The sequence below is a fragment of the Amphibalanus amphitrite genome, unplaced genomic scaffold (assembly GCF_019059575.1).
Source record: "Amphibalanus amphitrite isolate SeventyFive unplaced genomic scaffold, NRLGWU_Aamphi_draft 000645F_arrow, whole genome shotgun sequence".
Lineage (NCBI taxonomy): Eukaryota > Metazoa > Arthropoda > Thecostraca > Balanomorpha > Balanidae > Amphibalanus > Amphibalanus amphitrite.
Window position 1 is genome coordinate 40,942 of NW_024882139.1, and position 27,550 is coordinate 68,491.

General features: G+C 47.0%; 1 long non-coding RNA gene and 1 pseudogene across 6 annotated transcripts; one reads left to right on the forward strand and one right to left on the reverse strand.

The window, feature by feature from the left end:
* The first annotated feature begins 6 nt into the window (after nucleotides 1-6).
* Nucleotides 7-21,904, forward strand: LOC122363866. 6 transcript variants are annotated; one of them, XR_006253438.1, is made up of 4 exons: nucleotides 7-29; nucleotides 15,399-15,544; nucleotides 20,200-20,324; nucleotides 21,000-21,904. It is a non-coding gene; the product is annotated as an uncharacterized LOC122363866 (long non-coding RNA). The 6 variants fall into 6 exon arrangements; XR_006253436.1 differs by lacking the exon at nucleotides 7-29 and adding an exon at nucleotides 8,188-8,382; XR_006253437.1 differs by lacking the exon at nucleotides 7-29 and adding an exon at nucleotides 8,188-8,378.
* A 1,137-nt stretch (nucleotides 21,905-23,041) lies between these two features.
* LOC122363875 lies at nucleotides 23,042-23,969 on the reverse strand (annotated as a pseudogene).
* Between the last annotated feature and the right edge of the window lie 3,581 nt (nucleotides 23,970-27,550).

Consider the following 27,550-nt stretch of genomic DNA (forward strand, 5'->3'; position numbering starts at 1 on the left):
GTAGCATCATCTGCTGAGACTGAAGACAGGTGAGCCTCCACCTTGCCTTTCAGCTCATTCACTTCAGTGAGGTTCTTGTCATAATCCAGGTTTTCTCTCTCTTCACCCTCCATCAGGGAGCATATCACTTCATATGTTTGCACAAAATCAACATAATCACGCTTCCAGACATCAAAGTCCTTCCTGATCACTTGTGGCTTTTCTTCCTGCTCAACAGACTCCAACAGTAAGCTGCCACGTGATCTCAGCTTCTTCAATAACTGCTTGTACAGCTTTGACTTCTGAGCAGCCTGGCAGCATCTACTTTCTCAGTGGTCCGCAGCTCCCTGCCCTTCGCAGACAACATCCTCTGTTCCTCACTCATTGTGGACCAGGCAAGGAATTGCTCAAGAAAAGATGGCACAGGATTTAGTTTCACTACTTAACCCTCGCCGGACCTATTGGTTTTCTACATACGCGCCGGCCGAGGGGGGGGGGGGCGGGTACGACCCCCCTCGCCGTTTCGCCCCTGATGGAGCTAGCGCGTCGCGGAAAAAACGAGCGTGTGCGCCGTTACGAGACGCAGAGATTGGTACCCGATTTTAAGGTCCTAGGTCAACCGGTGACCTCTGAGGTCAGGTCAAGTGCCACAAGGTACGGTTCAGTTTTTGGTGAATAACTTCGCAAAAAACGGCCGCAGAGCCGCAATTTTGGCAGCATCGTGTTCGCCTCGCTCAGGCGCGTCGAATGATATACTTTTTGTCCGGGTCAGGTCAACTTGGGGTGTTGACCTCAGGTCAAGGTCAGGTCAGCACCCCCAGGTCACGAAGTTGGTCAAAAGAGGTCATGTCGCATATCATTCGATTCGGCAGGTCTTCCGGAGTCCATTGGTGGCTTTCCCGACTCGCTAGCTCAATTTGATCAAGAGTTATTGACGAAAAACTAATATGACCTTGATGACGTCATAAATGACGTCACGCAAGGTCAACATTGCAAAAGTAACGCATCTAACCTTGCAAGGAGTGCATCAAATCACGATTCTGTGTGCTTGAGATAGTTGGAGATCGTTCCCGGCGCCAGAATAGCAGTTTTCATTTTTCCCCATTGACTTATAATGGTGAGGTCACGAAAATGACCTGACCTCATATGACCTTTAGGAAAAATCCGAGATATACAAAATGTGAGACTCATAATGGATACTAGATCCTGCAAGTTTCATTTCCCTGTGACATCTCCTCTGGCAGTGAGGGCGTTGCGAAGTTGCGACATCTGAAGACCGTGCAGAGGTTCACTTATGACGTCATAGGTCAGTGACCTGACCTGACCCAAAAATGCGGTTGGTGTCAAAAGATCCGGCTTGAATCAAAGGTCAGGTATGCCAAGTTTCAGCTCTCTGTCGCCAGCATGTTCGGAGCTATCGCGAAAAAACCCTATGGGGGGGCGGCACCCGCCCCCCCCCCCTCGTCCGGCGAGGGTTAAATAAATGTAAGAAGTGCAAACAATAGTTTAAATACTGCAATAACAAAACAAAAATGAAGCATAAAAGATTGTGACCCAAAACCAGTGTTAACACGTCAAGGTCAGACGTCCAGGTGCTGAGGCCAAAAATTAAGGTCAAAGTGACAAATACAGGTGTGTCTAGCTACAAACACCTCTACTAGTCAACCATCATGCATGATACGACAGGGGGAATCCTACTAACAACCCTGCGTAACCACTGACTGCCCTAGAATCTACAACCAGTTGATATTCATTCAGTGCAACTGAAACTGTTAAAAGAAGAAAACAAAGACAATCTTTCAACTACAAAGTCTCCCAAAATCAGGGCTAGATCCAAAAAGTTTTACTGTAACGGCCATTCAAATCAATTTCTACAAATAAACCGCCATTCTACTAGGTGCCGCTATATTGTACTATTGGTCTCAAGATAAGGGTCCAGACGACCTGTAGGTTTGATGCGGTGAATACCCCCACCTCCGCCACACTCGCCCGGTGCTACGGAGCTCCGATCTCGCGACCGGTCACCTGTACTTGTAGACTGTGCCGCATGACATAGCAGTTGAGCGGGCCAGCGGAGCTTAGGCGGAAACTAGCGCCGCGTTTGACAGAGAAGGACGCTCACCATTCCGGCGGGAGGGCCGCTCGCCATTTTAACTCCATGTAGCGTCTCGCTCGCTGACAATGAAAGACACTACTATGAGGACGACACTACAGGGTTCGGCAAAAGTTATGTCCACTACCTATGACAACACTTTCCGGTTCCTAATCGTGTCTACACCTGAGGGATGACGATTCAGGCTGCACTCCTGCATTGCACGGTCCTTGGCCGCAGAACATGAGGTGACGAACGGACCTCGGGTCACGGATCACCGAGCTACGGCCAGTTTCACAGATATTGTCCACCTGAACGGCTGCGTCGCTACATGAAGGTCTGAAATTTTTATCAAGGGAGCTGAACCAGACAGTCGGCATGCTCCAGGCCGAAATAACACAAGGTGTCATAGCTGCTTGGTTGGGACATCTGCCTGTTGTTTTTGCTTACAAGTCTTATGGGCGAACTGTCTGCACAGCCCGGTGTTGGTGGGATACGCATACGGCTGCTGGCAGTGTTGCTGATCGTTCCAGTTTGCCGGCGTGCGCCTACCATTTCAAACGTTACATAAATTGCATTGAAAAAGGCGCCCGGGAAGAGCGGCCAGTAGTTAGCAACAAAATTGGCCAAGCGGCTCGCGCTGAAGCGCTATCACATCTCCAAACAGGACCGTGAGACGCTATTGGAAGAGCTCTCCGAGGCTCATTACCTACCTTCGGCCCATTACTAAGCCAAAGCATGGTCAATGACATGTTGACATGCATTTTCAATCAGGACGGCGCGCCAGCTCATCGCTCTGCCAAGGCCTAGCGGTGGTGCGAATTGAACGTGTCAGACTTCTGAAGGAAAGAGATGCTAGCCGCCTGCCATTCGGACCTCATCCTGATCGACGAACTTCAGGCTATCGTCCAGCAGGACCTGAACAAACAGAAGCCGGCGGCCAGCCTCGGCGCCTTGTCGTTACAGCTCAAACGGGCATGATAAAAAATCCAGCCGTATTTACTGCGCAACCTAGTTACCAGCATGCAAATTTGCGCACGTATGTAAATCCCTGTTCGTGGGAAATAAACTGAACGCTAAAGAGAATCGCTGTCCCCTATGTAGCAGCTTAGAGAGAACATTTTTTTAGAGGATAAAACGTATGCCGGACCATGTAGCTCACACATCATTCATTGCAGTTTCACCCTAGACTGCAAGACGTGGCAGTTTGTTTAGGACGTAGCAATTAATGTTGTCATGATCGGCATATCGCCGACAACGTCACTAATCACTATTTATATCATTATCTTAACGGTTGCATATTTCAACCTTCATAACTTTTAACCCTATTAGTGGCAGGCTCCTGGCTACCCCATATTAGTGGCAGGGGGGGGGGCTGTTTACGACCCCCCCTTGATATCTCGAGATCTAACGGGCCGATTTTAAAAATTCAAACGGCATTCGATTTGGCTCAACGAGATCTACATTTCTAAAAAAAAAATAAAATTAAAAAATGTCAATAGGGGGGTAGAGGGGGGTAAAAAAGGGCAAATTGCAGATACATTTTAGACTGTTTATCACGGCCAGGTTTCTGAACCAATCTTAACGCAACTTTTGCCGATCGATAGAGAATGAACCAGGAATTCACATGGATCCTAAAAATATGCATTTTCAAAAATCATAGGCGGATACAGATCATTGAGATTGGGGGTACACAAAAAGTATAGTAAATAAGGTTTTTGTTGGTACTGTTTCTAAAAAGGGTGGCAATGGTCTTGTTATGTTACAATTTTCTTATGAGAGAACGACTAAAATTGTATTGGTCATGCATAGGCGGTGTCAGGGCACCTATGTTGGGAGGTAAAAAATAACCCCCCTTTTTGGACGCCTGGATCCGCCTATTATAGCAAAAACGTGTCAAAAGAGGATGCACAATAACTTTGTATATGTTATCACATACCTTTCATTCACTGTTCGTAAAACTGGTGCAGCACCGTGATCTTCGCCCAAATGACTCGCTTCATGAATAGGACCCCCCAATTCCCAGTGCTCTGGAGCCGCCCCTGGTAAAGTTATGAACTTGAAATTTTCAGGGAATGTGCCCAATTTAGTTTTAGGAAAAGTCAGAAAATTTCAGCATCGTAGCTTCAGCGATTTCGGAGATATTCCCGAAAAACCTGAGGGGTGGATAAAAACAACCCCCCCTGCCACTAATAGGGTTAATTTCCTAAGTTGTTTCATATAATTTAATTTATTGCGCTGAACAACTGTTGAACAGTTCATTTCAATAACTGCATTGTTAAAGCTTCGGTAGGGTTAACCAGTAAACAATATGTTAACCCTCGCCCGTAAACGGCGATCTGCCACCTTCGCCCATGCAGGGGGGAGGTTGGTGCGACCCCCCCCTTGGCGTTTGAAAACGGAGCGTCGTAGAGCTTAGCGGAAAAGACCAACGGATTGCTCTCGCCGAGATCTCGCGATTGGTGGTATATTTTTGGTCCTAGGTCAACATTTGACCTACTTTTGACCGGTCAAAGGTCAAATTTTCGGAAAAATAGACTTTTTTCAACTTTCCGCGGCGATTGCGGCAAAACGGTGGGAGATATCGACTTGAAATCTTCACTATCGTGTTCCTTGATCAATTCTCTATCGTTTGGTATGTATTTCGTTTCCCTAGCTCTAAAAATGGCGCGTTGGGAGCGCCGGAAGTCGGCAAGGTCACAGTCGGCGGCAGAAATTCGAAAAAATCAAAATTTAAATTTTTGAAATCTGATTGTATTTTTGGATTTCGGAGGTCCATTTGCTCCCTATAGAAGCTAATATTGCTGCATATTCCCATTGAGGTGACAAGAATTAGCAAAATAGTGGTTCGGGCGCTTTTCAAAAATAGTACCGGACGCTGTTCCTCTTGTAACGTCATAGCTCCGTGACCTGACCTGACCCGGTCAAGTTTCTTATACCATATGATAGCCAATACTTGCCCCAACATGCATGGGAAGTTTCATCACGATCCATCAACCGATGACCGTACCACCGGCAGGAAACCTCGGGCGTTGGCACTCAGTTTGTGAAAATCCGGCCGGAGGCTGTTCCCTTTGTGACGTCATAACTCCGTGACCTGACATGACCCGGTCAATTTTTTTTATCAAAAGATGCGCAAGGTTTGCCCCATAAGGTACCCAAAATTTGGCGGCGCTGCGCGCCGCCGTTTTTACACTATTTCCGAAAAACCTCAGGGGGGGTTGCACCAACCCCCCCCCTACATGGGCGAGGGTTAAGTGTTACTCTCGCCCCGTTCGCTATGTGTTCGCTTTATACTTCTATCGAACGTGATATCATTCCGAGAAAGCACTTATTGTAGAGTATAGAAGCCATTCCCACCGATGGGACTCGAAGCGATGCAGCTAGGTAATGCATAAGGCTGATTGGCGATTTCAGCTTATAGACAAGACAAGGAAACGTTCTCAAAAATCAAATCCACACGGAACAAACATATTTCAAGAGTGCACGTGTCTCATTGTCGTTGTATCCGTTATTCCTCGTCGGACCTATCGGCTTTCTGAATACCGAGAGGGGTCTAGAGTGTGTGTGTGTGGGGGAGGGGGTGCTGGACCCCCGCCGCCGTTTCACCCATCATTTAGCCTTGCAAACAAAAACAACACCCAGCGATTCACAATCAAGTTAAAAGTGTCAGAGCAACATGTGACCTCTGAGGTCAGGTCACGTGCACAGGTGCAGGGTGTTCATTAGCGAATAGTAAGCCCACGCTGGAGCCCCAAATGATCGCCGGCCATCGTGCAGACGAGGCCTTCGACGACATACGGCAGCGTTCAGTTTATCAAGGGTCTTGGACTCTTGAGTTCGCTCCGCAACTTGAGTTGCTTGAGGTTAAACGGTGAAGTCCAAGCAGGAAAAATCCAGACTGCAGAGTGACCAGGGGTGCTGGGATCTTGTTCAGTTGCTCGAAGGTGATGAGAGTCTAGCAATTCTTTAATAATTTGTCCAGTATTGACGTTCGCAATGGATGAAGAAACCCTGGGAAGGCATTTTTAAATATATGGACTAGTGATGTCAATTACAGAAAGTCGTGATACCGATACCAAACCAAATACCAACAGGAACCGTGGGAAAATACCGAAACCGAACCGACTTGGGAATATCAGGGAAATACCAACTTTTTACCAAAGTCGCGATCTCTTTTACATTAGCGAGGACTACAATACCTACCAACAAAATATCAAATGTGTTAGCCTCGAAACGCCAAATACCAAGTTGGTATCGGTTTGGTATCGGTATGCCAAAAAGTTGGTATTCGATTGACATCTCTAAGATGGACAATCCTCCTTAAGAAACTGAACTGGAAACATTATCGCCCGATCCTAATGACCGTCATCTACCCTGACAGCATGGTGTCGAGGCTGGAAGCGTGCACCCTTTGGCTCACGGCTCAGTGAAGCGGAAGAATGGTTCGAAAGGGTGATATTGAGTGACGAAAAGTGGCTCGCGCTACAGCAGGCACCCGCAAAAAGAATACAGGCTCCTTCACCGAAGAATCCACAAAAGTTGATTCCATACAAGGATGTGCATTGTGCACGGAGCGAAGGTCTTGGCCGAGGTCTGCCGCACGGAGAAGCAAGTTTTCTTCGAGCGACACAACTGATTTCTGTTTGTGCGATGTAAAATGTCTAAGATTTATCATTCCAACGGTGAGCTGCTTATGCATTATGTCTTATGCCTCCGGCAGGACTGACTTTATGCCATCTTTTATTGATCACCCTGTAATTTAGAGGATAGCGCGTGGATGTTTAACCCGCGCCCCACTGGGGGGGGGCTATTTATAGCCCCCCCTCCCGTTTTTCTGCAATAACTTCCAAACCGCTTGACGGATCGACGCCAAACTTTCAGTACCTTCGGCTGCATCAATTTGACACCTTGTGTCAAAATTTGAACTTCGTAGCTACCATAGGTCGGCCGGAAATGACGTCAGAGTGACGTCATGTTCGTCCGATTTCGACGCAAAACATTGAACCACGGCAATCGCTCCCAAGAGCTCAGTTTTTAAGCTAGATCCAATTTCTTTGCATGAAAGGACTCAGAATTGACCGCGCTATCAAACTGCCATCTCGGATTTTCAAAATTTTGAAAATTTCGAAAATTTTATAAAATAATATTCAAAATTTATATTTTTATATTTTTTCCAAAAAGTTTTTGACTTTTCGAAAAAACCGGAATATATGTGACAGAACGCATGATTATGACTAACTCTAGCAAGTTTTAGCTATATATCTTCAAAAATGGCCAAGTTATACGCATTATGGCAAAAAATTCACAATTATCAATTTTTCAAATCAATTTTGCAGTACGTATTTGACATCGTACACCAATATAAATGGCACCATCGTGTTCCTGAGCTCAAACTGCATCCAATAGACACCTTTTTTGTTGAAAAACTTTAACTTCAAAATTTGACCTTTTTTGACCTGAAAGTGACCTGACCTAAGCTAAATTCGACTCAAAATGACCTCGAATAACAAAGACGACATCAAATTCGAAATCAATGGCCTAAATGGACCATAAAACATGTGTCACGTGACCGACGCATGATATAATATTTTCGTGACCTGTGATGACCTGACCCTGACCTGAAAATCAAGGTACAAGTTTGGTACCCTCAAGGTATCTAGAGCATCTGTTCACGAGTGTGGAAACCAAAAATGAGCCTGATCTGACTAGTAAGACGGCGGCCAGAGCCCAAAATGTGAACAAGCCAAAGTGCTAATAATTTTTACTTTGACCTGACCTGTGACGTCATCGGTGACCTCGAGGTCAATGAAATTAGGTTTCACTCGACAGTTTTTCCGGGGCTATCAGACGCCGTTTGAATTTTGACGATCGGCCCAGTAGTTTCGGAGTTAGGAGGGGGGGCTATGAATAGCCCCCCCCCAGTAGGGCGTGTTATACACAGACCCCAGTGGGGCGCGGGTTAAATGCGGTTATCCCGCACCGTAGACACAAGATTACTTTACTTTACTAATAAGGTTAGTTCACTAAATAATTTTTGCCGCCCAGGTGACGTCACATAATATGGTAGCGATTTGGTAGCCATTTGCGAATACATAAATGACTTGCGTGAGACATTTATAATGCTAGGCATTTACCTGCCGCACTCTCGTATTTTGCCTTTTAATAGGTAGTGATAATGGGCAAATTTGCGATTTTAGATCGGGCTATTGAGGATTCAGACGGCTCTAGCTTTATTTATCAGATCGCTTATAATATCACCAGGTTTTCTGTCATTATTTTCCTTTATAGTGTCTGTTCATCAGAGGTTGGTTTGTATCGCACAATTGCAATGAAATTGGAATGCTGATGAGTGATGAAATTTTTGTTCAGCTACGAATGTTTTTAAATTTTGGGTTGAGCATGGCGGTATATACTGCCTTGAGCATGGCCCAGGCCATCAGATATGCAATTAGCCCCATAACAATGCTGCATTGGCTATATTGACAAAGTGATGGTCTGAGTAATGTACAACATTTGCCTCTTTACAGTTTTTGACATGTTTTAAATTGTAAAATCTAATAAAATCATGCATTAGAAAATATGTGGTAGTCAGTAAGCCAGCGTCACACTTGTTTTTGCAACGAAGGAGAGGCGTTTTACCCAGAGATGCTTGCTAATCAAACCAAACCAAACCTAACCAAACCTGGCCTAACCTTACTTACAATCTACAATATTAAACCTACAACTTAAAACCTACCACCTTAACCTACCCACCACAGTAAATCCGCACTGCACCAAGCCATTAGCCAAATCCGCTCCGCACCAAACCAAATTCGCACCAGCCGAATAAGCCTGCACCAACAAGATCTCGTCGATGTTACCATATTTGCAGATTTGCTGCTCCAGTACACATTCATTATTTATGGTTTCCATTTGACGTTCAATATATCTTTTGCTGGATTATATGAAATTGAAATAGCTGTGCAAAATGTGCCAGACAATGTTTCTAAGTGACTTCAATGATTTCAAAGTTAGAACTTCATCACTCACTGGTCTTCTTATGCAAGGAACTGTGGGCAGTGGGCACAGTCTAACGTAGCTAATGAACCTGCAGTTCAGCTTCAACCTTACATTAAGGTTTCCTGAGTGTGCAATATGCATTCAAAAATAGATGTGTTTGGAGTGGACGAAGAAGGTGATGGTTCTTTGTGCTGAAAATGTTTAGTGTTGTATTCATATTTCAGCATAGTTCTTCAACTCAATTACTTGACCTGTCCCGGTCACCCATTATCTCAAGAGCACTGCTCAACAAAATGAAAATGATTTTTATGGGTGCTATTGAAGTACGAACATTAAATATCATCAGCTCACCAATATTCCTCTGAATCATGTGATGTTTTGTATCTCTAATGATTTCCATTTCATAAAAGAACATACTCCACCCTTGTAACATTTATTGTACATGCCACCTTGGAAATACATTTACCATGATTCATGTCACTGTAGCACTTGTGCTTGCTCATTTGCGCCTTGCGGCAGCACTGACAGTTGCTCACAATGTTCTATGTTAAGGTATTAACCACAAATTATAATAGTAGACAATACTCTACTCAATTAACTAGGTACTTATTGGATGAGAGAAATGTAAAAAATGGACTCAACAAGACCAGTCAACCAGGTCCCTTGCTTTGGTGATCTGTTGATTGTTCTCGTATCAAGTGAACTTCAACATTTTATGATTTTACACATTATTAATATGCACTAGAAATAAATATTTGTGCTAAAAAGACCAATACTGGCATGTTTTCTTCTCTTGAAAGGCATAGCACAGCCTTTTTCACACTTCAGCCCATTATCTTGTATTCAAAGTGGCTCAGATACGAGTCTTCAGTTCCTTTGGTAGTGCAGTATGAGGCATACCAAGTTCCAGTGGTATTTTTGAAGCATACTATAGATCACTCGCCAAAACAATGCACCTCATAGAAGTCTTGCTATTGTTAAGTGAATGTTTGCCATTCGGTTTGGCCAAAATCATAATAAATTTGCATATTATTGATAGAAAATGGCGTTAGTATCTAACTTTTGCAAAAGCGGCGCAAGACGCATTTGGTAGCACTATTTTTTTTCCTTCACGAGAAAAAACTTCATCGAAATTTGCAGGCCTCATCTAAAAGGCAAAATTAATGCTTGGTTCATTCGAATTCGACCTATTGAGGCCCGGTTTTGGAAAAATCAAGCCTTGCTGAGTCAAATGGTATGCTTTTTATAATATTTTAGCCCTCAACTTAGGTGTCAGCCCAGCTCAAAACTCGGCCTCATTTGTATGGATCGTTATGGGGTGAAGGGATTTTTGCCGCCCACGTGACGTCACGGTAAAGGATTTCTGAGGCTCGTGAACGGGGGCTGCCGTAGACAGCGTTTACAATTACTTTACGTGTAAAGAGAGAAAATTATCAGATATCGTGTAACTGATTTGTTAAACGTCTAGACGATTAACAAACTGTTAAACGTCTAGTAGACATTTCGTCTAGTCTGAAATATGTCGTATTTTTATATAAAATGAATTCTTTACCATTAAGCACCCGAAAGATATCGGCAGTACGGGATAAAATTATTAAACCGCTCGTAGGTGGGGAAAAAATATTTTAAACGTCTCGCCTAACGGCTCGACGCTTAAAAGATTTGTTCTACCTACTCACGGTTTAATATGTAATCACCCTGTATTTCAGTTGGAACGGTACCCGCGCCCCACTGGGGGGGGGGGGCTATTTATAGCCCCCCTCCCGTTTTTCTGCAATAACTTCCAAACCGCATGACGTATCGACGCCAAACTTTCAGTACCTTCGGCCGCATCAATTTGACACCTTGTGTCAAAATTTGAACTTCGTAGCTATTATAGGTCGGCCGGAAATGACGTCAGAGTGACGTCATGTTCGGCCGATTTCGACGCAAAACATTGAACCACGGCAATCGCTCCCAAGGGCTCAGTTTTTAAGCTAGATCCAATTTCTTTGCATGAGAGGACTCAGAATAGACTGCGCTATCAAACTCCTATCTCGGATTTTCGAAATTTTGAAAATTTCGAAAATTTTATATAATAAAATTCAAAATATACATTTTTACATTTTTTTCAAAAAGTTTTTGACTTTTCGAAAAAACCGGAATATATGTGATAGAACGCGTTATTATGACTAACTCTAGCAAGTTTTAGCTAAATATCTTCAAAAATGGCCAAGTTATACGCATTATTGCAAAAAATCCACAATTATTAATTTTTCAAATCAATTTTTCAGCACGTATTTGACATCGTACGCCAATATAAATAGCACCATCGTGTTCCTGAGCTCAAACTGCATCCAAAAGACACCTTTTCTGTTGAAAAATTCTAACTTCAAAATTTGACCTTTTTTGACCTGAAAGTGACCTGACCTAAGCTAAATTCGACTCAAAATGACCTCGAATGACACAGACGACATCAAATTCGAAATCTTTGGCCTAAATGGACCATAAAACAATTGTGTCACGTGACCGACGCATGATATAATATTTTCGTGACCTGTGATGACCTGACCTTGACCTGAAAATCAAAATACAAGTTTGGTACCCTCAGGGTATCTAGAGCATCTGTTCACGAGTGTGTGAACCAAAAATGAGCCTGATCTGACTTGTAAGACGGCGGCCATAGCCCAAAACGTGAACAAGCCAAAATGCTAATAATTTTTACTTTGACCTGACCTGTGACGTCATCGGTGACCTCGAGGTCAATGAAATTAGGTTTCGCTCGACAGTTTTTCCGGGGCTATCAGACGCCGTTTGAATTTTGACGATCGGCCCAGTAGTTTTGGAGTTAGGAGGGGGGGCTATGAATAGCCCCCTCCCCCCCCAGTAGGGCGTGTTATACGCAGACCCCAGTGGGGCGCGGGTTAATGACAAAAAAGCTCCAATATCTATGTAATGTCGTTTATGACGTTGCACATGGTTCAAAACGCAATAGTTGAGCATCTATCTTGCACGGAGTGAAGCGATACGAGCAAGACTCCATGTGCAAACGATAGTCTTAACCCTCGCCGGCCGAGGGGGGGGGCGGGTGCCGCCCCCCCCATAGGGTTTTTTCGCGATAGCTCCAAACACGCTGGCGATAGAGAGCTGAAACTTGGCGTACCTGACCTTTGATCCAAGCCGGATCTTTTGACACCAACCGCATTTTTGGGTCAGGTCAGGTCACTGACCTATGACGTCATAAGTGAACCTCTGCACGGTCTTCAGATGTCGCAACTTCGCAACGCCCTCACTACCAGAGGAGATGTCACAGGGAAATGAAACTTGCAGGATCTAGTATCCATTATGAGTCCCACAACTTGTATATCTCGGATTTTTCCTAAAGGTCATATGAGGTCAGGTCATCATCGTGACCTCACCATTATAAGTCAATGGGGAAAAATGAAAACTGCTATTCTGGCGCCGGGAACGATCTCCAACTATCTCAAGTACACAGAATCGTGATTTGATGCACTCCTTGCAAGGTTAGATGCGTCACTTTTGCAATGTTGACCTTTCGTGACGTCATTTATGACGTCATCAAGGTCATATTAGTTTTTCGTCAATAACTCTTGATCAAATTGAGCTAGCGAGTCGGGAAAGCCACCGATGGACTCAGGAAGGCCTGCCGAATCGAATGATATGCGACATGACCTCTTTCGACCAACTTCGTGACCTGGGGGTGCTGACCTGACCTTGACCTGAGGTCAACACCCCAAGTTGACCTGACCCGGACAAAAAGTATATCATTCGACGCGCCCGAGCGAGGCGAACACGATGCTGCCAAAATCGGCGCTCTGCGGCCGTTTTTTGCGACGTTATTCACCAAAAACTGAACCGTACCTTGGGGCACTTGACCTGACCTCAGAGGTCACCGGTTGACCTAGGACCTTAAAATCGGGTACCAATCTCTGCGTCTCGTAACGGCGCACAAGCTCGTTTTTTCCGCGACGCGCTAGCTCCACCAGGGGCGAAACGGCGAGGGGGGGTCGTACCCGCCCCCCCCCCCCTCGGCCGGCGCGTATTTAGAAAACCAATAGGTCCGGCGAGGGTTAAATCATTTTTTGTCATCAAAATAAATTTTCATGTCCCTTGTTCCTTGTTGAATTACGACGGTGAGGTCTCGTCATTGGCCTAGATTTACGTGAACTTTACAGAAAATTACGAGACAGAAAAGTTGCAAGGTCTCGGAAGAATATGAAGTCCTGTGAATTTTATTTATCTGCTGAAGTTGACCTAGCAATGACGGAGTTGCCAAGCCGCAATATTTTAGGACCGAGTAAAGTCTTTTATGACGTCAAAGGTCAGTGACTCGACGAGAATTGAAAATGTAATTGGTCGTTGGTGTCACCAGAGAATCGGCTTGAATCAAGTCAGGTGTGCTATTTTCAGCTTCCTATGGTTGCCTTGTTGAGAGCAATCGCAAGAAGTCTGGGGTAGGTAACACCCGTCAACCTCAACCATGGAAAGTTATGCTTTTGCGGAGTGAGCTTTAACCCTATTAGTGGCAGGCTCCTGGCTACCCCATATTAGTGGCAGGGGGGGCTGTTTACGACCCCCCTTGATATCTCGAGATCTAACCGGCCGATTTTCAAAATTCAAACGGCATTCGATTTGGCTCAACGAGATCTACATTTCTAAAAAAAAAAAAATGTCAATAGGGGGGTAGAGGGGGGTAAAAACGGGCAAATTGCAGATACATTTTAGACTGTTTATCACGGCCAGGTTTCTGAACCAGTCTTAACGCAACTTTTGCCGATCGATAGAGAATGAACCAGGAATTCACATGGATCCTAAAAATATGCATTTTCAAAAATCATAGGCGGATACAGATTATTGAGATTGGGGGTACACAAAAAGTATAGTAAATAAGGTTTTTGTTGGTACTGTTTCTAAAAAGGGTGGCAATGGTCTTGTTATGTTACAATTTTCTTATGAGAGAACGACTAAAATTGTATTGGTCATGCATAGGCGGTGTCAGGGCACCTATGTTGGGAGGTAAAAAATAACCCCCCTTTTTGGACGCCTGGATCCGCCTATTATAGCAAAAACGTGTCAAAAGAGGATGAACAATAACTTTGTATATGTTATCACATGATACCTTTCATTCACTGTTCGTAAAACTGGTGCAGCATCGTGATCTTCGCCCAAATGACTCGCTTCACGAATAGGACCCCCAATTCCCAGTGCTCTGGAGCCGCCCCTGGTAAAGTTATGAACTTGAAATTTTCAGGGAATGTGCCCAATTTAGTTTTAGGAAAAGTCAGAAAATTTCAGCATCGTAGCTTCAGCGGTTTCGGAGATATTCTCGAAAAACCTGAGGGGTGGATAAAAACAACCCCCCCCCCTGCCACTAATAGGGTTAAAGCTAGTATGCCCCATGCACTGTCGTTTTTTCCGCTTGCTGTCGGTTTTCCAATATATGGAAGCCAGTTACAGGCGTCTCTTAGTCTCTCATTGGTCAACCGCACACACCACGTGTGGTTCATCAATGACCAATGAGAAGATGAGAAACGCCAGCACACTGACAGCATGCTGATTTGGTGATCCAACAGCGCCCTGACCACACCCCCTCCCATCTATCGCTGACACCCTGCTCGGTAACTCGTTTCGAGACGCGACTGAGCCAGGCCCTTCGACCGGTTACCGCCGCCGGCATAATGCCGCCTGATTCCGACTGCACTGCTGGACACCACTGTGGCGAGCGACCCCGCTGTCAGACTCGGGGCGAACGCACCCCCTCCCCTACCCCCACTCAAGCTCTGGCGAGGGTGAGGGTATTCACCGCATCAAACCTACAGGCCGCCTGGACCCTTATCTTGAGACCAATAGTACGTAAAACCTGAAACAAACAATAGTATCAACAAAAAATAATACACATGGACACACGAACAACACAAAAACCAATCATTTCAAAGCAATGCATAGATTAATCAATTATCAATGGACAATAATCTTACTTTTGTGGGATCTGAATGTATCACAATCGTGTGTCATCAATGGCCACGCTTCACCGCGTGCCACGCCCTGTTCAAGGTTCTATTAATTAATTGGAGGCGGCAAATTGGGGAAAAGGAAACATCGCTGCCCAATGACCTCTGGGCGGCGGTTACAATGTTTTTAATCCAATACCAGTAAGCACGCTATCTAGGCGCATCGACCCCAGTCTCAGACCGGACCCGAATGCCGAACCCCAACCGGACTGGACCTGACTTGAACTGGCCCTGTGGAGACCGGACCCGTCCCCTCCAGACGGATTGTCGGCCGGCTGGTGTCGCTGATTGGCCTGTGTCATGTTGTGTCGCAGACTGGTGGTTACCTGTCGGAAACTGGAGTGGCTGATTTTTCATGCAACGGAGGAGCTCAGTCAGTCGGTCCTGGACGCCCTGGTCCGGGCAGACCTGGGGAAAAGAGATGACGGCAAGCCGAGAGCACTGAGGTTCAGGGTCCAAGGTAAGCGACGGCGCCGCCCAGCGCTTCTGATCAGTTCCACAGCAGACGGATCGGCGCCACCGGTTAGTTATCCCGCGACCTGGTGGGGGGGCTATTTTTTGCCCCCCCCCCCCCCCCCCTCCAGACTTTTCGATATATCTCCAGAACCGCTGTGCCGATCGTCACTGAACTTTCAGTACCCTCCCGGACATCAATTTTACACATTGTGACCAAAATAAATTCCAAAAGCTATGATAGGTTGGCCGGAAATGACGTCAGAGTGACGTCATGTTCTGCCGTTTTCGACCCAAAAAAAGGGTTTTGCGGGAAGAGCTGTCAGGCCTATAGCTTTGCAAATACAGAAAAATAATAAGGATATAAAAGCTGTAGGATTGAAAGGGCTACAAAACTGCTATCTCGAATTTTTGAAATTTTAGGATTTTGACCCCCAAAAATCAAAAAATAGATTTTTTGGATATTATAGTCGAAAAATCCAAAAAGTTTTTTGAATTTCGCAAAAACCGAAATATATGTGATAGTCCTTACCGCCTACCATCCACATACCAAATTTTGGATTGATACCTCTTTTTTTGGCGAAGTTATAGCGAAAAAACTGTTCACAATTAATGACGTCAAATTTTCAAACTCAATTTTTTAGCAATTCTAGACCCCGTAGCGCAAAACAAAAACCATTGTTAGACTCCCCGTGACGAGCTGCATCGAATCAATACCCATTTTATGCAAAACTATCAACTTTAAAATTTGACCTTTTTGGCCTGACTTTGACCTGACGTTGACCTGACCTTCACCAGAAAGTGACCTAAGCCGTACCTGATAGTCTTATAACCAACACCATTGAGTTGGAAATGAAAAATTGGCCATAAAACATGCATCACACAACCTTAGTAAAGTTAGGTTCATGTGACCTGACCTGTGACCCTTGGTGACCTGACCTGGTATTGTCAGTGACCTCTAATAGCAACATATCTACTAGGCGATTGACGCCCTATCGCTGATTCTCGACAAAGTGCGTTTTCCTCGGTGATATAGCGCATTCCCTAGTAGACCCGTGAACGGTGAAACATTTCATCTTTGACCTGACCTGTGACGTCATCGGTGACCCCGAGGTCAATGAAATTTGGTTCCCTTCGACAAATTTGACAGGCCTTTCGAACACCGTTTGAATTTTGAGGATCCGTCCAGTAGTTTCAAAGATACGAGGGGGGGCAAAAAATAGCCCCCCCCCCCACCAGGTCGCGTTATAAACAGACCCCACCAGGGCGCGGGTTATCGCACAAAGATAACTGAGGTTCTGGCCAGCGGGAAACGGACGGGAGACCGGCGCAGCGACCATCGTGGGTTGGATGAGGGCTGGGGCGGGGAGGGGACGGGAGAGGAGAACGGGGCGGTAAAGTACACACGGCCGGGCCGCCGGCAGTGATAACACCCTAGAGCGACAAACAGGGGAGGCGGGCCGACCGCGGTGCCTCACAGACAGTCAGTCGCCGCGCGGGGGCGAGAGGAGACGACGCTGTGCGGTGAGGCGACCCGCCCCCATCCCCATCATGCCACCTAACCTCGTCTCACATTCCTTTCCTCGCCCTTTACCGTCTGCCCTCGGATGTGTTTGAGGACGTAAGGACAGGAGCCGCCGCCCGGCACCGGGCAGGCGGCGCCGAGGGCAGGCCTCAAATGGCCAAATGGATGACATGCATCGCTGGGAGGTAAGCACGGGAGTGAGCGCTAAGGCCAGAACGGCCTCTCGGAGTCGCTGTCGTATAATCTCTCAACGGGTGGAGATGAGCACATGACGCTGATGTGACGTCAAAACTGATATAAATAGCATAGTGGCATCATTTTTAAGCATGAATCTGACCTGTGTGACACCACTGGCTGTAGGGGAGTTGCATTGTGCATTGTGCATGTCGGATATATCGTTGTATTTTGTGTTTTCGCCCCACTGTGTGCATGTTTGCAATTACGAGACCCACAATATGAAAAGTGACTATTTGGCTGATAGTGTAAATTGAACCCAACTGGAGGTTATTGGCTGTGTTGCTAAGCTTTGTATAACCTTTGATTGAGCAAAGATGTACACGAGAAATCAGTCTAGTGTGCTGTAGGTACTCGTGAAAATAAACGGACAGGCCGGACAGCCAACATAACCACTGGTGCCTGACTGTCGGTTGTAATGCTTTGCTTTCTGCATGACTCATGAGGCATCATAAACCCGCTCATGTGCTGTTTGTGTCCCGGTGAGACGGTTGGATCATACTTGCGCATTGTGACACATCACATGTTTGATTTTAACACGCGCACCGACGGGGGTCTGCGCCAACTTCGTACCGACGGGAGGGGGCGGATGACCGCCCCCTTCCCTGAGATCTCGAGAACGAAGCAAGATAGCGACAGGCGGTAAACGGCATCGGATATGCACGGACAAGGTCTACAATTTTTACACAGGTCATTTTCATGTCAGGTCAAAGATGACGTCACAGGGGTCGAAAAAGTCCAAATGGCCGCGCTAGATATGGAGAGAGTTTTTCTCGAATAACTTTCGAATTAGTCAAGATGGGAACAATCTAAGGGCATCATCGTGATTCTCTCGTCAATCCGCATCGAATGATATATATGTTGACCTCGAAGGATCAAGGTCAAAGGTTGACCTCAGGTCACGTGACCTCGAGGTCATCATGTATATCATTCGATGCGTCTTGACGAGCTGAACACAATGAGACCATCCGCGCGGCTGCATCTTGTTCCTGTACGGAGTTATTGGCAAAAAACCTTTGGTGACCTTTGATGACGTCACATAACCTTACAGCTGCCCAACAGCAAAACAGACCTCAAGGTAGTGAAGGGTGATCGTATATGAAGTCATGTATGTTAACCCGCGCCCCAGTGGCGGTCTCAGCCAACTTCGCCCTAGTGGGGGGGGGGGGGGGCATATGTTACCACCCACCTCTAACTCAAAAACTAAGAGGGCTAGAAAGACACGGTAAAAAGCAGTCGATAGCTCTCAATGCGTACGTTTGAAAGTACTTCGGTCATTTTTCACCTTAGAGCAATATTGGGGTCACCAGAGGTCATCAAAGGTCAAAATTTGCCAATTGTCATTTTATTTTTCAGAAAACATGCCGCTATCTCAGAAAGTATGGTAGCTAGAAAAACGCATGGAATAGCAATCGATAGTTTTTGAACTCTTCTTTTGAAAAGGTCATTATCAATATTGACCTCAGGTCAACGGTTTAGCCTCCAGAGGGCAAAAACTCCAAAAATAGTTGTTCTTACGAAAAGTGTTTTTCGACAATAACTTTCGACTTCAAAAAGCCACCACATTTCTATTGCCAGAATCGTGTTCCCCTCGCCGAGACGCGTCGAATGAACTATAAATTGACCTTGAAAGGTCAACTTCAAAATTTGACCTCAGGTCAAGGTCATGACCTTACCGGAAAAGGTCATGTTGCATATCAGTCGATGCGCCTCAACAAGACAAACACAATGAGACCATCCCCAGCGTTCTATCTCTTTCCAATCGCGAGTTATTGGCAAAAAACTGTTTGTAGCCTCAAGTGACCTCGGATGACCTGTCTAGAGGCTATCAGCAAAAATGAGACCTTGGTCATCACGAGTGGACTAAATCATTGTGATTCTGAAATATTTGGACTGTTCCGATGCGTACACACGGATCTAGAGGCATTTTCATTTTTCTCCATTGACTTGTAATGGAAAGGTCACGCCACTGACCTTACCTTAGGTCACGGATATAAAAAATCCGAGATATACAAATTGTAGGCGCCCATAACAGCATGCAATCCACCAAGTTTAAAACCTTTCTGACAAACACTGCAGGCTTGACATGACTGCAAACATTTTTTAGGCTTGGTCAGTTAACTTGACCTGGTGACCTGACCTGACATGACCTGGGGTCAAAAATTTCACACATTGTCCAAAATTGATGTACCAAAAGCTACCCCAAGCGGCGCGGCGCTACGCGCCGCGGCTTTTTTATTCACACGCAAAAAACGAGACAGGGTGGTAACATATGCCCCCCCCCCACTGGGGCGAAGGTTAAATGGGGCCATTGCGACCCGTTTTAGTGGTAAAAACAGGGAGTTGATTTTTTCCCCATTGACTTATACCTAATGGGGAGGTCGCGAAATTGACCTGACCTTAGGTCACCGATATCAAAATTCCGAGACATACAAATTGTAGCTATTAATGACCTTATAACATCCTGCGACTTTCAAAGGCCTCCTACATCTACTGTAGCTCTGACACGCTGACAAATTTGCAAAAAAGTTACTTGAGCTTGGGTCATTCAAAGTGACCTGGTGACGTGACCTTAAAAGTTAGGAGGTTCAAACTTACATACCATGTGTAAAATTGATGAGAGAATAGTCGTACCAAATTTCGGTTTTCCCGCTATTCGCGAAAAACCTCAGGGGGCGGATATCCACCCCTCCGTCGGTGCGCGTGTTAAAATGTGAGAAATCGTTTTCCAAATAGAATATGTATATGAGAGATCTAGCTTTCCAAATAATATATATATATATATATATATATATATTAGAGATCTAGCTATCTTCGACTACCTTGTCTGCTTATATAGGTATGTACCTAACTTCTTTCATTCCAATTTCCAAACCTCTCCCTATTTCTTGTCTTATCCACAGCCACCGTCTATGAGAAGCTGAGAAGGCAGCCAACCACCAGCAGCCTCAAAGTGGTGAAGGGTACCTAGAAGTATCATACGAAAATACCACGCCGACTCAGAATGCGCCTACAGCAGTCATCCTCAGTGAGTTCTGTTCTGTTCTGGTGGTGCTTCATGTAGTCCCTTCCATAGACAGGAGGGAACACACAGATGGCAGCACCATACACAGTGGTTTCACCATTAGATGGCAGCAGTGTATAACCCCACAACATGCAAACCAAGAGCCGGTAAACAACGGCGAGTTAACTTCAGGAGGCACAGTAAATTGTTGTTGAATATACTATACAATATTTGCACCCTATACGTATTGTTGTAAAGGCCGGTGCATTTCAGTTCCGATCAGTGTGTACAAATTCAGGGCGCCCGGAGTTCAGAGGTCATTGCCGCGAGTGGTCACTGTATTATGATGAATTATGTGGGTTGTAATGTTCCTAAATATGCTGGAGAAGCTATATCGATCGAGCAGGTACGTCGATCACACGGCAATTGAAAGTGTGCTGACAGCCCTTGTTTTATTGTGAGTGGTGATGTTTCTCTGTCAATGTTGCGGTTATTTTATCGTAATTCGGACCAGTCCAGTGACGTCATATCGTTCAATATATCGAAGACGTTATTATGTTCATTCAGTCAGTTATCGTCGCAGTAACGTCACTCTGTCACTATTCTCCCATGACGTCATATAGCACCTGTTGTCTCCTCTATGACGTCATATGTCACATTTTGTCCCGAGTGACGTCATATTCAACCCGGTGCCGGCAGGCTTGTTCACCCTCGCATGACAAGGCTCCGAGGTGACGGACAAATGGGACGACAGTCTGCCGGGCTTCATCTCCAGCTGGGAGCTGGTGAAGCTGTGTTCCTTCAGCACCAGCGTGCACCGGGTGAACACGGTGGGGTCGAACACCATTATTCCATTCAAAACTACGCTGGCTTATCACATAATACGTGTTCGAAAAAGTCCATGGACATTTCGTGTATGATTTATATACAGGTAGAAGGACAAAATGTGAATATAATGGCGTGATACATTACAAGTGAGGCGTGAAATATGGACCAGGAACTTGTGTGTGTGGCTCCACAGTGCGCCATACCATTGAACCTAAGACATTGGTTTATCTGTGGATTCTGAAGCGAGCGGATGACGCACTGTGCGGTGTTTACTTTCTTTCTAATGAATTGTGTGAAATATCATTGGTGGAGATTGCACATTGCATATGTTGTGAGGTCCTACGTGCGCGCTGCTTTGTAGAAGCTCATCAGCGAACTTATACTACTGCGTTGGAAACAAGTTTTATGTAGGTTTAGATGTCCACCTATGTACATATTAAACGATAAATTCACAGCTATGTAGCTTTTATAATATTTTGTACACATGCGGAGATCAAAAAGGTTGTGCACCGGATTGTGTCTGAATTATCTGTGACAAATCATTGATGAGCTTTGCTTGTGCCGCGCGGCTGTGCTGGTTTGCGTATATTCTTTCCCGTTATTCCGTTTGCCTAATGCAACTCCAATCGATGTTATGGGTAGCTTAGCAGCCAGTTGCAACTAGCTAATGTCCTTGGAGTTTTTGTTTACGTGTTTATATGCCATGTTATGTTCTTGTGTATGATCACCAAACGTGCCTGCTTTATATCTGTAATACAGTAACGGCAGTGACAATACACCGGGAGTATAATGATCCCCTTTGTACATGTGGGAGTATAATGATCCCCTTTGTACATGTAGGGACGGGTTATTGTCCCGTGTATCAGCTGATTACGACAGACCAGGAGGGTAAACACACGCGGAGATTGTTGGTGTTTACATTTACACCCAGCTGCATATCATTATTAGCGGAGCTGTGGCGGCGGTTACGTAGGGGTGGTTACGTAGGAGCAGCTATACCGGTACGATAGAGGTTACGGAGAGATTGTTACGTGGAGGTGGTCACCACATAGGGTCACGTGACACTGGCACAACACTTGCTAGTGAGGTCTCTGATGTCGCATTTTTTCCAGCTTAGCTGAACTTAAGAGACGTTGACATTGACAAATTCCTCACATATTTATGTAGCACCAAATTTTGAACAGGGCTGGCACACACAGAACGGAGCAAGTGCTGACATCACAAAACTCGCAGGTGGTTAAGTACATTTTCTCAAACATTTTCGCATATATTCTGCAGACATCTCGAATACCAGAACACCTTATATTTGTCGTGCTTGTGTCCTGATTCCGGCCCTCTATCAGCTGATTTTGTTTTTGAGTCACGTGACGAACCGGTGCCTCACTAAACCCGATCTGGATATACAATAGTGTGATTGGCTACGTTTCCATGGCACAAGTTAAGCCGATTTTGAAAAATGGATTTGCTTCATCATAGCATTTAGGCATAATGTAAACATGTAAATATAGGATAAGGTGCTAGCTAAAACCATAAATACGCTCATTTTTGGCATAAGGTAAGTTTCCGCGAAAAATGCACGTGAAATTTCGCTAAATCGATTTAGACGTGTCATGGAAACGTAGTGATCAAGGTAGAGATTATCAACATCGGCAAGAAGAAAAACAGCACCGAAGATGCTTCAAACACGTGAGGAAACACCTCACGCACCACCGTACAGCGGCCTTGACAGGGGATGATCCTTCCATCTTCATCTCGTTGAAACATGATTTCGAACTGAAGAGCCGGGAATAGGGCATATAGAAGCGACACCGCCCACACGAGCGGTGTCGCTTCAGTTCGGAATCCCCAGAGATTCGAACTCAAGACCTATGGAACATGATGCGGGGACCCTAACCAGTGACCAGTACACTACTCTACCACCCTAGTCCTGAGAAGGTATGTTGAAGAAGGGGATGACAGATGGCGAGGTATCTCTCCACGGTGAAGGAGACGATGGTCAGAAATAGAAGGAGGCGTTGGTGGAGGTCTCAGCACACAGACGCAGAAGGCCTCTCCGAAGACATGTTGACCGTGAGGCCTCCAGAAGGAGTACAGCTCGAACGGCAGTCCCGTGACGAGCAGCAGGAGGTCGGAGATGGCCAGGTTGAAGAGGTAGTAGTTGATGGTCGTCTGCATGGACCCGTTGTGTAAGATCGTGATTCAGGTGATGGTGTTGCCCAAGACGCTGACGAAGAAGATGACGCCGTCGAGCACCGTCATAGAGATGACGGTGTGAAGAGCGGCACGTTCAGGAGCGAGTAGTGTGATATTGGAGGGGGTGAGGTTGGAAAAGGTGGAGAAGGTGGCGATGTCGTAGTCGTCGTACGCGGGGAGGGAGGTGGCGTCTGGGGACCGGAGGACATTGGTGGCTCGTGAGGTCGGATGGCCGGCTGTTGGTGCGTTTGTCTAGTGAATTTGGGTTCAGTCACTCAGGTCACACGGAGGTCGTAATCCGTCGGGGCGATGCGTTATTCAGCAGCCAGCGTCTTTAGGCCAACATCTTCAGCAAATCACTCCCACCATCGCATGACAACGTCAGGTGGTAAACTTCTCCAAACACCACCTCTGAGAATATTCCTAAAACTGTCACACGTTGTTCAGTCACTAGGATCATTGATCACACTCCGTCCTAATGGAGAATCTTCAGCACAGCAAAAGAGCAGCCACGCCACTTTTAATCAGCTGGGCGCTGCACTTCCAAAATTGTCGATCCAGCAAAACTCCGGCACGAGACTGACTTGGTTTGAGCTTGGTTTCAGCGAGTTTCAATGCCAAGCGCGTGATAAGATCTGTTCCCGTCATTTGGATGCATGAGCGCGGGAGCCGGGGGGGGGGGCAGTGGGGGCAGCTTCCCCCCCCCCCCAACTCTGGGGCCGTGGGGGCGGTTCCCCCACAACTTCGAGACGGAATACCGCACTTTTTTGCAAGTGACTTCTTTTTTTTTTAAAAAGCAAAGGGATCAGAAATAAGTGGCCTGGAACCGGTGAGAAAACCAGATTTGGGGGTACCCTAGGTTGATCTCTATTATGGTGTGCCCTCCTAGTCTGAAAATAGTTCCCGCGCCCCTGTTTGGATGCAGTAGGAGCAAGATGAGATGGTTTCTGAGTAACTATATTGATAGTTCGATGGTGAAAGTGCGTTGTTGAGATTGATTCTAGTCTGATTTGTGTCTTGATGTACAACCTTGAATGCTTTGGATACAATCTCGTTCGATGAAAGACTGAGAGGTATACTTTGAAGGCTCTGTTGTGGCACGCTGTTTATCTGTAACAGGACAAGGACAGTAATTAACCCGCGCCGGGCGGGGGGGGGGGGTGTTTGAGCAACCCCCTGCGGTTTTTCGCAGATATCTTAAAAAAAAACGTCGGCGCGGAGCGCCGCCGTTTTTGTCGCACCTGTTTGTGCATTTTTTCCACACATGTTGTAAAAATTTCAGACCCAGGTCGCCTTAGGTCAGGTCACGAGGTCACGCCAAGTGACCTCACCTCAGAAAAATAAGAATGCTCGTCATAGCTACACCGATTGATCGATTACCTTGAAACTTTCAGCGATTGATAAGAGCAACATTATCTATGAAATGTTTATCTCGGAATTTTGATATCGCTGACCTAACGTCAGGTCAATTTTGCGGCCTCTCCATTTTAGGTAGGTATGTTGCGGGAGCTGAACACACTCAGACTCGATGCTTTACTGTATTATCGGCAGAGGCCCAAACAAGAACCACAGAGCCAACCGCTCGTAACCACGGTCTCCCTGCCTCTCCCGGGCCGCCGACCGCCCAGCCAGCGCCAGCCCTCGACCCCGCCCGAGGGCCACGCGGCAGGGGCGGCGCCGGGCGCGGCCAGCCGGGGAGGCGCCACGGGCGGCGCCAGGCATGCCACAACGGGCGGTCACAGCCGCCCGTAACACCCCTCCCCCCTCACGGAAACAATCATACATTGAACAATGCGACACTTACGACACGCTATTTACATTACAACTATATACACAATCACAGCCTTCACCACCTCCACCACACTCATAGTCCCGCCTGGAACCTTTCAGGTGGTCGCGACACTCGGCCTGATCTGGTCACGTATGACATTGGCGGCAACATTCCCCTCTGAGCGACGCCCACATCACCAGATGGGCCAGCTCTCCCGAGTAAGTGCATTAGCGGCACCTCGAGCAGAACGCCATGCTCGTTACCACAGTCACTCACGGGATCCACCCCCACGGCCTCACCACGTCCATTTGGACCACTCGGATCCTGAACTGGCCGCAAGTCGGTCCGACGAGGGATGAACTCCTTGAGGTCGTTGTGGTGCACGACGCGTGTCTTGCCGCGGACGTCCTGTATCCGGTAGGTAACTTCCTCCCCCGGTGTGCCTCTTCTCTCGACGATGGTCACCGGTCCTTTAAACGGCAGACCCAGCTTCGGTTTTCCTCCCACAGCGGCAGTGTGGTCTCGTACCCACACCTTCAAGCCCGTTGGGTACGCGGTAAAATTGAGTTTGCTGTCATGGCGAACCGCCATTCGAGCAGCTGATTGGGAGGAGGCTCTCCTCACCTGTGCGAAGACCCGCTTCATGTTCTTCAGCCGTTTGTTCAGGAAGGTTTCAGCTGGTATTGCGACTTCATCGGTTCCGTACATTACATCCAAAGGCAACCGAGGCTCAAAGCCATGGATCATGTAGAAAGGTGTGTGACCGGTGGTTTCGTGGAGGGAAGAATTGTAGGCCATGGCGTATGATCTGGTACTTTCGTCCCAGTCAAGGCCCTGGCTGTCGATGTATTTCGACACCATGTCTTTCAGGGTCCTCATGAAGCGCTCCACCATCCCGTCGCTCTCAGGATGATAAGGCGTTGTTCTAGTCTTGTGGATGCCGAGCCTCTGATACAGCTCACGCATCATCAGAGATTCGAATTGAGCGCCCTGATCTGTGTGAAGCCTCTCGGGAACACCAAGCTCCTGAACCCAGTGAAGGAGTGCCTCCATCACCGTTTCTGTCTTCTGATTCGGCATCGGGAAGATTCGTACGAACTTTGAGAAGTAATCCATGATCACGAGCACATATCGGTTGCCTCTTCTCGACACAGGCATCTCCGTGATGTCCATGGCTATTCTCTGGAAGGGTCGTGAGGTAACCTCGGTAACCATCGGTGCTCGTCTTTTGGGTGCCGGTCTGTACCGCCGCTGACACGGCGTGCACGAGGCACAGAAGCTCCGGATGTCCTCATTCATCCCCGGCCAGACGAATCGAGCCTTCACCCGGGCGATGGTCCGTCTGCGACCCATGTGCCCGCTCGATGGATCATCATGCGCCAGTCGGATGATCTCGGCCCGTTCAGTTTGAGGCACCGCCGCCTGGAACTGTCGACCCGAGGCAATGCCGATTACTCCATTCATGACGCGCACCTTGCTCCAGTGTTTTCGCAGCACTCCCCACCCAGCGAACGCTGCAGGCCTTGGCTTCTCCTTCCTCTCGTGTGCTCTTCGGAGAGCCGACAGCGTCGCGTCACTGGCTTGCGCCTGGGCGATTGGAGGGAGGGTCCGTTCTTGGACTGATTGTGACACAGCGACTGATACAGCAGCCGGTTCCTGCGTAAGCCTTGAGAATACAGCAGTTGGAGCTACAAGAGTCACAACCGACTCAGGCGAACCGCCTTCCGTCGGCGCGGGCGAGCCGCCCGCTACTGACCCCACCGTCTCCGTTCTATCTCCTCTCTCTGAGACAGAGCGACCGGGACACCACCCCTGGCCTTGGGCTTGACCAGATCGGACCGCAGACGCCATATCTGGTGGTCTGCGAGACAGCGCATCAGCGTTCCCGTGGGCCAGACCGCTGCGGATCCGAACATTGAAGTCGAAAGAACTCAGCTCGATCGCCCATCGACCACGACGTCCTGTGCCGTCTCGCTCTGCTGCGATCGATGTCGGTATGTTTGCCAGCGGCTTGTGGTCGGTCACCACTTCAAATCTGGCACCAACAGTGTACTGACGGAAATGTCTGATGCCATGAACGATCGCCCAGAGTTCCTTATCGTAAGTCGGCCATCTCGTCTGCTGCTTTGTGAGTGCCTTACTCTCATAGGCGATCACCTTTTCCTCATCTCCAATGCGTTCAGCCAGCACCACACCCACGGCAGAGTTGCATGCGTCTGTATACAGGACGAACGTCCCTTCACCTGTTGGCAAAGCCAGTACGGGAGGCGAGGACAGAGTGGACTTCAACAGCTCGAATGCAATGCGCATCGGTTCGGACCACCTGATTCGTCCCTCCTCTACTGCGGCGTCCCTAAGTGGCTTTGTAATCGCGGCATACCCCTGAATAAACCGCGCGTAGTACCCGCACAGGCCTAAGAAGCTTTTCATCTCCTCCTCAGATGACGGCTGCGGCCAG